Genomic DNA, 12,066 nt, shown 5'->3' with positions numbered 1-12,066 from the left:
GCCGAGGACTCAGGCTCGGCTCCCAGAACCACATGGGAGGTCGCCACCATCTGCAGTTCTAGTTCCAAGGAATCGCATACTCTCTTTTGACCTCTATGGGCAGAGGGTACACACAATGTGCATACACGAAGGCAAAATACTTACACGTACAAAAAGAACTATTTTTCTAAAGCAAAGAAAAGTTGATTTTGTTGTCGAGCTTCCCATCCTTCATTTCTCCTCTGAAGGTGTTTAATGAGATTAGCGCTGTAATCCCCAGCCCGGCTTCGCTGCCCAGCTATCTTTAGTGTAGGTTCAAGGATATTAACTGCGCTCCGGCTTCGGCAGTAAAACGTGAAGCTAATTCTTCTCCGTGGTCTCCAGTGATTTGCTGCTCACTGCTCATCAGTATCCCAGACAGCACTCCACTGCGGCTGCAGACCAGCCACCCTCAACCACTCCAGCCAGTGTTCACATGACTTCCCTCAAGTCTCTGCAGCATCTGGGCCTGGCAGCACGTTCTGAAACCCAGGACTTGAGAAGTAGAAGCAGGAGGATCAAGAAGGGTTCAAAGTCATCCTCTCAGCTACAGAACAAGCCTTAAGGCTGGCCTACCCTGCATGGGATCCTACCTAAAAGACAAAATAACACAGGTCTACCAAAATAAGTAAACATGTCCCTGCAGTGCTCTCTTTGGCATTATATATATATATATGTGTGTGTGTGTGTGTGTGTGTACGTGTGTGTGTACATGTGTATATATGTATATATATGTATGGCACACACGTATATATATGTACATATGTATATCTGTATTATATATTCAGTACTTTCCACTGACTTTGTAATTATATATATATATTTATTCACATTGTATATGATCAATATATACTCTATGTACATATAAATGGTCAATATATAGTCCATAGTGTGTGAGTATGTGTGTGTGTCCTGTCAGGCAAGAACTGAGTCTTTCTTATATTTACCATGTCTGATATCAATAAATACGCTAATGGGGCATAGAAATGGTGTTAAATTAATGAGTTCATAAAAGAAGGAATGAATGAACACTGAGTTTGGAGGCCTCTCCCCTGGGTCAGTTCTGCCTTTACTTGGGGTAATATTTCTCTGTTATCCTAGCACTGGGGAGGCTGAGACAGGAAGACCAAGAGTTCCAGGCCAGGCTGCACAAACAAAGGAAAATCAGGTCTCTCTGGCTTCTGCATCTTAGTCCCCTGAAGTTACTGCTTTAAATGTCTAATCACCATGTCTAGAATTAGATCCTTTAGAACGAAGGGGTAGAGCAGTTCTCGGCGGCCTGGGGGGGCGGGCGGCCGTGACCAGCCCGGGGCCGCGCGAGACACAATGTAAACAAAAAAAAAAAATAGATCCTTTTACTACTTTTTTGATATGAAGTCTCACAATATTACCTTGGCTAGTCCTGAACTGCTGAATTCAAACTATCTTCCTGTCTCGGCTTCTTGAGTGTCAGGATTCCAGGCACGTGCCACACAATGCTCAACTTGGAATCCGCTTGTTTTTTTTTTTTTGTTTTTTTTTTGTTTTTTTTTGGTTTTTCAAGACAGGGTTCCTCTGTGTTAACAGTCCTGGCTGTCCTGGAACTCGCTCTTGAAGACCAGGCTGGCCTTGAACTCACAGAGATCCACCTGCCTCTGACTCCTGGATGCTGGAATTAAAGGCATGCGCCCCCACTGCCCAGCTTGGAATCTGCATCTTAACAAGCAGCCCAGGTGAGTGTTTAGGACACAAATCTGAGTTTCTGATTTACCAGGGAATCTCTTTTAGTTTGGGGATTTTTTAAAGTATGAACTAGAAGAAACCAGGTAAACACTGCTTCCCTCTTACAGATTTTGAAACTACACCCAACTTGGTAACAATGGGCGATGCTCTCTGTGTAGGAAATCAGCTTCCCTGGAAGAAAGGCACGCTCAGTTTGGGGGTCACTGGAGTGGTGGGATGATCAACTGTGTGTGTGTGTGTGTGAAGGCCATTGTGTTTTCTACCAACGCTCTAAAGACACCGTCTCCTGGAGACTCTTTTTATCTTCCTTCTGAAGTGTCTCCGAGTAGTGGCATAGTACGTTGAAGTGTGTGTGAGTGTATGTGTGCATGCTAAGGAGGGAACCCCAGAGCTTAATGAAGCATAAGCACGCACTCTACCACTGAGCTATCCCTCAAGCCCAGACCCCAGAAGTGGTATCTAAACTAGGCCTTGGGTTCCTCAACCACAGCAGAAGGCACTGGATGACACCCTATTCTCCACTTTATCAGATGGCAACATTTTTTCTCTTCTGAGGCAAGTTGTCACTACTTGGCCTAGACTGACCTTGAACTCCTAACCTCCTACCTCCCTTCTGAGTGCCTGACTCACAGACTTTATTTTATAATGAAAGAATCTAAACGCTTGACTGAGAGAATGAGTCACGTGTTGGCCGATGCAGTTCCCTTCCCAGCCCACCTTCTCTAGCAGGTCCCCTGTGCAGTGGGACCAGCTCAGGCTCTGGAAACACTAGATCTGAGTCTCTTGAAATGAATAACTCCATAGAATGGTCCCTGGATGAGCTGGACCTCCACCCTCCAATCTTCCATTTACACAATAGTCATTTGAAATGCTTGGAAGAAACAGGTTTGAATCATTTCTTTGGTACTTCTAATTAACACATTTATATCAAGCCCTGGCTCTCAAACTCACTTAAACATATGCATGCACACACACATGCTCACACATGTGCATGGTCACACACATGCACGTGCATACATACATGCACACGCACACATGCACACATATACGTACACGCACATGCACATGTACATGCACATACATACCTCTAATGTTTTAATTTTCTACACAAGTTCTTCTATATTACTGTATGTCAGAACACAGCCTAAGAATGGAGTCCTGTGAGGAGAATTCTGAGTGCTTGTGAGAAAACTCCAAGAAAACAAGACAAGAGTCTTGGGACCTGTTTCTTGCAAACACAGATTGTTCTTGGGATGTGCTTCCACGCCCCTCACAGGTGTAGCAGATGGGAGTGAGCTCACTTCCGATCATTCATTCCAACTGGCTGTTGTCATTTGTTTCTATGCTTCTATAGAAAAGCATGCTTTTGCCACGTGTGGCTTGACCTTGTGATTGGACGCTTTACTCACGTGATTCTTCTTAGCCCCCAGAGTGTAAATCATCTGATGCTCTCAATAAAGTGGTCTGTGGCATGAGCCTTTAGTCCGCCTCGTTTTTAGGCTCCATTTGCTCATGTTCCACGGCCTTAAAGTGGTAAACAATTGTACTTTGCCCTTTAAAATATCATCACTTCTATTCCTCACCATCTAATTTTTCTCAAAAGTAAAGTTATACATGCATACACTCACACATGGAAAGATACATTTATACAGACGTGCACTCACACACTTGTATATATATACACTCACACACACAACATGAGTACACTCATGTATGCAACCAATACACCTACTCACATACACTCATACACATACAGACACTGTACATATATCCACACTTATACACACCTACCAACATACATTCACATAAATTCACACAAACACACACACTCACATATATATGCACACATGTGCACACTCACACATACACATATATAAGTGTGTAGACTCAAAACACATGACTACACATATATGCACACTCATGGGAGTTCCCCGGGCCAGTCTGTATTGGGGTGCTGTTTTACTGAGTGTTTTCTGACCTCTGTTCCCATGATCCCACAAAATTGCCACATCCCAGGGAGGGAGGCCATTTTCTTGCCTGTTTTATTTTTATTTTGATACATATATTCTATTAAAATGAAGCAAATAGAAAGGTCTTAAACTGACAATAAGAGCGCTTTCCTTAAAACTGACCTTGCACTGCAGATTTTTCCAGAGGAAGGCCATTAGGCTGCAGCCAGTCATTTGGCGCCATCTGCTGGACAGAGGCAGTCAGAGCAAATCAGAGCTGAAGCGCCAATCTTCAATTTCCTGTGCACGTCTCGAAGTTACCTCTTCCCATCTCTGAGTTTCACAAAACACCTTCTCTTGATAGCTCGGTCAAGTCAGTTCACAATGTAGACCATCATTGCCATCATCGCTTCCCCAGCATCCAGCTGTGTCTGGGACACAGTCAAGGCTGTGAGATGTGCTTCTTTTGTTCTTGTGACTACTGAATGGCCTGGTGATCAATATGGAAAATGGGAGATGATGTCGATATGCAACTGAGGGTGAACCTGAACTCCTGATTCCTCTACCTCCCCATGCTGGGCTTACATGCGTGTGACACATGCATGCATGCTTATACAGTGCTGGCAGATCAAACCCAAGGGCCTCATGCATACAAGGCAAGCACTCTACCAACTGAGCTACATGCAGAGCCCTGTTTCCACTTCCTATGATTCTACGGGTTAAGTGGCCTTTGTTCACCAGTTAATTCTTCTGGATCATGGTCACAAATGCTGCTGGCTGAATGGAGTTCAGCTGGGCAGAACACCCATGGAGACTCACTCAGAAAACAAACAGCCTTTGCTTGGGCCTCTGAGTTCTCCCCATCATGACCTCTGTCCTCCACAAACTAAACAGGTATTTTCCTGAGCTCCAAGAGAGCAGAAGTTATGAGAGATAATTGTAGGTAGGATAGAGACCAACCAAGCACCTAGGAACAGACCACCCAAGGGGAAATACCCAACATTCCAACCATTATGGATAGGACCACAGGACGTCCCTTAGCCCAGCACACACCCATCCCTGTCACTAAGACAGCCCTAGACGAATCTCAGCCAACCAGGGGTCCTGAACCTTAGAAATCTCCTCACCCCAGGGTTTTGAGTCAGTCCACACTAAAATCTACTCCATCTGTGAGCTACTGGAGTGAGGGGAGGAGCCAGTCCTGCAGAACTAGATGCTACTACTAAATAGGGCCAGCCCTAGGCCTGCCGGCATCCCTACCCCCATGGGGCCAAGGCAGCTGTGGTCCATGCTGCTTGCCCTTCTGGAAGACAAGAGTGTGGGCAGTGGTGCTAACCCCAGGCTACAAGCACGAAGTCTGAGACCGCCAGCCTTGGGGCAGCCAACATCAGTATCAGCGCAGGGAGGTGGTGCTGCAACCTGGAGTTTAGATGCCTTGCCTAGCTGCAAGATCAGCCCAACACTGCTCTACAGCAGGATACTCAAGATGAATCTTGGTGGTGGTCTGGTATTTATGGCATGGCACGTAAAACAACAGAAACCTTGAACCAGACCAATGACTGAATGCAATGGATACTTGCATGTAAAGTTGTAAGGGGGAAAAATTTACCGAGAGACACATTGCAGTTTCCAATGCCATTACGACAAACAAATATTCCACAGAGATGTGGGGAAGATGGAGGGATGGATTACTGTGTGCTCAGTGGAGACAGGTGAAACTAGAGATGAATGTTCAAGGCCCATGCTACTGCTGAGGCCAGGTGGACATCCATAACCTGTGTGACCACAGGAAGCCATGTTAGTGTCCGTGGTCTGAGTGGCCTCCAGAGGTCATGTTGATGTCCTTGGCATGCACTGCTGTCTAAGACCATGTTGATGTCCATGGACCATATTGGAGCCCATGGTTCTTCTGCGCCGGGGGCCATGTTGATGTTCACACCCTGTGCAGATGTCTGTGGTTTGTGCTACCACCTGAACCCACGTTGCTCTCTATGGGCCATGCTGTCACTGAGGGCCATGTTGATGTGAGCAGTCTTTGCTGCCACCTGAGTCCTTGTGGATGTCCATGGTCTGTGCTTCCACTGAGGGCTGTGAGGTTTCCATGCTCCCAACAGGGGCCATATGGATGTCCATAATCTGTGCTCCCACAGAAAACTGTGTTGATGTCCATCATCTGAGGTACCACCAAAGGCCATGTGGATGTCTGTGGTCTGTGATATCATGAAAAAACATGTTAATGTCCATGATCCATGTTCCCACTGACCAAGGAAGCTGCTTTTGCAGTGGTGACAATGACTGCAGACTCATAGTTGACAAAGAAAGACATAGAAGGCTTCTGTGACAACCACCACCCCAAACACCCCAACACCCCCCAAAAGTAGTAGCCTAGACAGGAACCCATTGAAGAGACTCTTAAAGGATGCTGAAGTTTAGCTCTCCATAACTGATGACTTCTAGGAATGTAGATGGGGAAGGACTCTCACAAAGTTTCTGTCCTTTATCCTGTATGCCTATCAGGTTAGGTAGCCTGAACATTTCAGAGATTCTCCTATTTCCACTTCCATGTTCTCATAGGAGCACTAGGATTACAGATGTGAACTCTACACCAGTTCTGGAGAATCAAGCTCAGGTCCCCACACTTGAACAGCAAGCATTTTACCCACCAAGCCACCTCTCTAACTCCAGTCATCTCTTTAATTGGCACCTTGGAAAGGTAACCAAGCCTAGCTGGAGGCCATAGCCCTAAAACTCCATAGAATGCAGGAGTGAACTTTAACAATAAGGCAGAGTTGAACCACATCGTGCAACAGTAGAACTTGGAAGAAGGAGACACCCATCTAGTCCTGAAGAGCTGAGAGACAAAGAGTTCATCTGATGGGGCTGGAGAGATGGCTCAGAGGTTAAGAGCATTGCCTGTTCTTCCAAACGTCCTGAGTTCAATTCCCAGCAACCACATGGTGGCTCACAACCATCTGTAATGGGGTCTGGTGCCCTCTTCTGGCCTGCAGGCATACAAACAGACAGAATATTGTATACATAATAAATAAATATTTTTTTAAAAAAAGAGCTCACCTGATGCATCAATGTTGAAGGGGCCTGCTGTGGGATCCTGTATGCTGTGAATATGTGTTGCTCTCATTGGTTGGTAAATAAAGCTTTGATCTGTGGCAAGGCAGAATAAAGCCAGGTGGGAAATCCAATCAGAGATTCAGGAGAAGGGCAGAGTCTGAGAGACGCCAGCCAACCACCAAAGAAGCAAGACATGCAAAAAATGAGGTAACACCATGGTCATGTGACAATACATAGATAATAGAAATGGGTTCGTTTAAGCTGTAAGAGCTAGTTAGTAATAAGCCTGAGCCATCAGGCAAGCATTTATAATCAATATTAAGCCTCTAAGTAATTATTTTAAAAGTGGCTATGGGACCAGGTAGGACAGAAAAACTTCCAATTACAGAGGCCAAAATCCAAGGTCATCTCTTCTTCCTGGATCCCGGGAGCTTAGGTAGGCTGGCACCTAAGCCTTCCACATCACACCCCTTGACTCCCTCCTTTCCTCCTCCCCTCCCTTCCTCCCTTTCTTCCTTTCCTCCTCCTCCTTCTTTTGAGGCAGGCTCTCACTATGTATTCTACATTAACCTTAAACTTAAAATCTTCCTGCCCTAGCCTCCCAAGTGCTGCAACAACAGGTGTATACTACCAGAACCACCCAGGACTGGCCTCACTGGTATGTACCGAGTTAGATAGCAGTAAACTGGAAGACAGTGACTTGAGCCCCTCCATCATAGTCAACAGCCTGTAAAACCAAGGAGTGGAACAGAAGAACTCTAATTATTAGTAAGAAGAATGGAACCTAAGTCGGCTTTTTGGCCCTACTATGAGATATAAAGCCCTAAATTTCCTAAGTGGTAACTAATGCATCACTGTCCCAGCACAGCTTGAGGACCCCTAAACCTTATATGAGCACTGTATACAGGAAGTTTTCTCAGATAGAACAAAAACACACCACTTCCTCCTCAAATAAGAATCAAACCACAGGGTGATCAACTGCCTGGACAATTTCCTGAGAACAAAATCTCCCAGGAAAGCTGCTTGACCTAAAGACTTCAGAAATAGTCTGAAACCTGGATACCCTGTAGATCAGCACAGGGTCCCCCCTCAGCCCTTGAGAAAGTACTCCACTCTGTTCTGTAGAAACTCTGCCTGTCTTCTATTTATTCCCCAGCCCAGCATTGTCACTAATGTAATGCCCTCACTATAAAACACGTCTGCAGTGACAAGCTTGGGAACAAGGATCTGCCCAAAGGTCTGCGTTCCAATACATAGGCCACATAACATCATCGGAAGAGTTCTTGGACACTGCGAGACCACCAATCCCCTCCTTTCTCCTAAACTGAGTGAATTATTGTTCTCTCTAACTGCTGTCCACTCCCCAACCCACCCTGCTTCTCTCTTCACTCCTAGTGATGTGGGAGGGTCTTCTGTCTATGTGTTACTTTCATTGGTTAAACAAAGAAGCTGCCTTGGCCTTTTGATAGGCCAGCCCTTAGGTGGGTGGAGTAGACCGAACAGAATGCTGGGAGAAAGAAAGCAGAGTCAGGCAGACGCCATGGCTCTCCTCTCTGAGACGGACATAGGTTAGACTCATCCCAGTAAGCCACAGTCACATGGTGATATACAGATTATTAGAAATGGGTTAATTAAGATGTGAGAGTTAGTCAAGAAGAGACTAGAAATAATGGGCCAGGCAGTGTTTAAATGAATACAGTTTCTGTGTAATTATTTTGGGTAAAGTTAGCTAGGAGCCGGGCTGTGGGAACGCAGCCTGCTGCTCCTTTTACTACATTCTAGGACACCTAGTGTCATAGTTAGGGTTACTGTTGCTGTAAAAATACACATGACCATGGCAACTCTTATAGAGAAAAGATTTTTGGTTTTGGCTTTGTTTTTTTTGAGAAAGAGTTCTCTGTGAAACAGCCCTAGCTATCTTGGAACTCACTTTGTAGACCAGGCTGGCCTGGAACTCACAGCCTGCCTCTGCCTCCTGAGTGTTGGAATTAAAGGCATGCATCACCAAGAAAACATTTAATTGGGGTGACTTGCTTATAGTTTCAGAGGTTCAGTTCACTATCATCATGATAGGGAGCATGGCAGCACGTAGGCCAACTTGGTGATGGAGTTGAGGGTGCTATATGTTGATCAAAAAACAACAGGAAAGTCATACTGAGGGAAGCTTGAACAAAAGAGACTTCAAAGTCCAACCTCAGAGTGACACACTTCTTCCAACAAGGTTCTACCTTCTGACAGTGCCACACCATTCGGGGGCATTTTCTTTCAAATCACCACACCTGGGGTAGATAAAAGAGCTCTTTAGATCAGCTTTTTCAAAAGACAAGAAGAAAATAATGGTTATTCTTGTAAGAACTGTGGGTTAGAGTCATGCAGATGCCACTAAGATAAATACAGAGGGACCAGTCACCAGCTCAAAACAGCAGGTCACAGTTAAGGAGGAAACCAAGAGGCATGTCACACAAATTAACATCTCACAAAAAGCCCACACAATGGCTATTCACTTGCCTACCACAAAACCGCATCAGTGAAACAGCAAAAAGCATGTTTCAATTTCAGCCTTAGATAACTGAGGTTCTAGCTACTCAGGGAAGGGTATGGGGAAATGGAAGCCCCACTCACACTAAGAAACTGGCGTGAGCTTCTCCGGAGAATTATGTTAAATATCCTGCTTGACCATGGACATCTATAACATTGATGGTATAGATGCTAGCTAGCTAGTAAGTATACAAAGCAAGGATCTAACTGCTCCAAGGTGTGGTTGAGGAAAAGGTTTTTATTATAGAGATGAGGGAGAGAACAGTCAGAAGCATCTGGAAGAATCCAGAGCAGGAAGAGAATGTGATAGGTTACACATGGCCAACAGACTGGATCAGGCCGTGAGAGAATGGAGAGGGGGGGGGGCTTTGTGGGGGAAGGGCAAGTGGACCAAGAGAGCACATGTCCAAAATGGCAGACAGGGTTAATAGGAATGAGAAGCTGGGGGAAGGGAAGCCCACAAGATGGAGAAGTTTATGATAAGGGATGGGGGTGAGAAGAGTTGAGAGGAACCAGGATGCCAGCATGGACTCTGTAGAGAGTCTGGAGGCCAGCTTGTGCTTTGGTATGCTAGGCACCACTATTAGTCATTTATCATGGGTTTGACAGTTAGATGTTAGCAGGCTTAAAGTTCATTAGGAATTTCACGTAATCAGCAGCTAATAAAACCAGGAACTGAAACCATCTAGCCAGCATTTTTTTGATAGAAAATGAAAACATCATTCCCTCCCTCAAGAGTTAATCCAAACTTGGGGTTGAAGATGGCTTATGAGCTAAGAGTACTTGGTACTCTTCCAGAGAATCAAGCTTCAGTTCCCAGCATCCATATTGTGACTAAGAACCATCTGTAACGCCAGTTCCAGGGGACCCATCATCCATCCTGGATGCCTCCCATACTAGCACATACATGGTGTACTTACATACACACAGGCAAAACCTCATATGTACACATGACACCGGGAAAATTGGGATTCCCCTCTTGGTGTTCTTAGTCTTGCTAAGAAAAAATTTAAGAATGGACACAGAAGAAAGCTTGAGAACAATCTTTATTAGAGTTTAAAAGAAAAAAGCTCTAGGGCAAATAAGCTATAAATCTCTGCCCCTGCCCATCAGAGAATGATGGAGCAAAGGAAGAAAGAAGTTAAGCCAGCATGGTCAGCAATAAAGGTCAGGAATGTGGCCAACAAGCAACTGTGTGGCAAAAGGCAGTGGTGGGTGCTTCAGAGAAAGTAAGGAAGCCCAAAGCATCAGGAAAAGCATGCTGAGGAAATAAATAGAAAGAAGACAAACTTATAGGCTCTGAGAAGTAGGCATGTTTGACATATCCGAACAACTGTGGCTGGAAAGGTGTCAGGTGCAGGGCACAAATGGACTGGGAGAGACTGCTGGGGGTAAGAGTGTCTTAGGGTTTTGTTGTTGTGAGTCGACACCATGACCACTGCTGTTCTTGTAAAGGGAAATATTTAATTGGGGCTGGCTTACAGGTTCATAGGCTTAGTCCATTATTGTCATGGTGAGAAGCATGGTGATATGCAGGCAGACATGATGCTGGAGAAGTAGCTGAGAATTCTACATCTGGACCAGCAGGCAGTAGGAAGAGAGAGCGAAGCTGGGCCTGGCTTGAGTTTCTGAAACCTCAAAGCCCCCCTGCTGTGACATACTTTCCTCCAACAAGGCTACACTTCCTCCAGCAAGGCCAAAGTTCCAATAATGTCACTCCCTATGAATCTATGGGGAGCCATTTTCATTCAAACCACCACATGGCTAGACAGATATACAACAGCATGGCAGGGACTCTGAGAAAAGTCAGGCACTCATTCCAGCAGAGTAGGGCCCATGTGGCAGAAGTGGGGGTCTTTTCTAGACCTTCCTGAAGAGGAAGGTGCTTCCATAGCACAAGCCTGCAGCCAGGCTGTCTGATGGCAAGCAGGAGGTAGGAAACAAGGTGGGGACAGGATATATAACCACCAATATCCCTGTGGAAGTAAACATACTTCCTCAGGCGGGAGATTCTAACACATTTGTTAACTAGAGTAACAGACTCTCTGTAGGGTACGTGCTGGTATCTGAAAGATAAGGACTGGGCAGACATTGTGGCCTGAGCAGCAGCTGGATTCTAACATTACACCCTTATACAGTTCCATAAGTAACCATAAGAGAGCTTGCACCTGTAGTAAATATTCATAACCTATTACTACAGAGCAGGCAATTCAGTATAGACCAATGGTTCTCAACCTTCCTAATGCTGTGACCCTTTAATACAGTTCTTCATGGAGTGGTGACTCCCAACGTGGACCTGTTTTGGGTACCAGCTGCACAAGACGATCCCAACTTGGTTAGCTGAAATGGTGCACATCTTGTACAACATTCTGGCCAGACCTCCACAAAATACTCAGAGACTACTTGCAATTTTAAAAGACATTGATCTTGAAATTTAACCATCATTTTACTTTCACAGGATCCCCCAGAAAGAACGTCGCCCCCATGACAGCTGGAAGTAATTCTAGAGGACCACGTCCCCTCTCCCAGAAAAGTTTGTCCCTGGGTTTAGGGACATCATTTAGGGGTTGGGAGGTTGGGGGAGGAATTTTATAAGCTCAGGGATTATTTTGAAAAAAAAAAAAGAGGGATGATGGGATAATAGATTTATAATTGTGAGTTACTGTTTTTAGACAAATATATTGGTATCGATTCTTGTATATTGATACAAAGTTAAATTATATTGACTATTGTATGCATGCATGTTTCTACCTCTGTTTAAAACATTTTT

This window comes from Alexandromys fortis, unplaced genomic scaffold, assembly GCF_014885135.2.
Source record: "Alexandromys fortis isolate MF-2015 unplaced genomic scaffold, M_Fortis_MF-2015_v1.1 scaffold_69, whole genome shotgun sequence".
In the NCBI taxonomy this organism is placed as follows: Eukaryota; Metazoa; Chordata; class Mammalia; order Rodentia; family Cricetidae; genus Alexandromys; species Alexandromys fortis.
Note: the sequence above shows the minus strand (reverse complement) of the source record.